General features: G+C 30.9%; 1 pseudogene; it reads left to right on the top strand.

Annotated features, from left to right (window-relative positions):
• Window positions 1-15: 15 nt before the first annotated feature.
• On the top strand, window positions 16-458 carry LOC105460992 (annotated as a pseudogene).
• Window positions 459-463: the final 5 nt, after the last annotated feature.

Below are 463 nucleotides of genomic sequence, written 5' to 3'. Positions count from 1 at the left end.
TGTGACAATATACTTTGAATTATTTATGTTTTAGGAACAAAAACAAGGGAGGAATTGAAAAATATGAGTTTTGAGGATTTGCAGAAGTTAAAGGAGAAATTAGGAACCAAGATGTACAACGAGATCATATTTCGAAAGAGAAGTAAGAAAAAGACAGAGAAAACAGAGTTTAAACGAGAAAACAAGAACAGGCCACGGGAGGTTTCTGCTAAAAAAACTCAGATATAAAGAGTCGACTCTAGTCAAAAAAGTTATATCTTCTAGAGATCCTAGATTTGATAGTCTATGCGATACATTTGATAAAAAGGCCTTCAGGCATTATTATGCATTTATTAATAAATTATGGGAAAATGATCTTAAAACTTTACAAAAAGAGTTAAAAGAGACAACAGATCCCAAAACTGTAAAGAAAATAAAATATCCAGAGACTTGAAAATCAGTTAAGGGAGGAAAAGAAAACAAA

The sequence above is a fragment of the Wasmannia auropunctata genome, unplaced genomic scaffold, assembly GCF_000956235.1.
Source record: "Wasmannia auropunctata unplaced genomic scaffold, wasmannia.A_1.0 LD311892.1, whole genome shotgun sequence".
NCBI classification, from domain to species: domain Eukaryota; kingdom Metazoa; phylum Arthropoda; class Insecta; order Hymenoptera; family Formicidae; genus Wasmannia; species Wasmannia auropunctata.
Note: the sequence above shows the minus strand (reverse complement) of the source record. Positions and strands in the feature narration are given on the sequence as shown.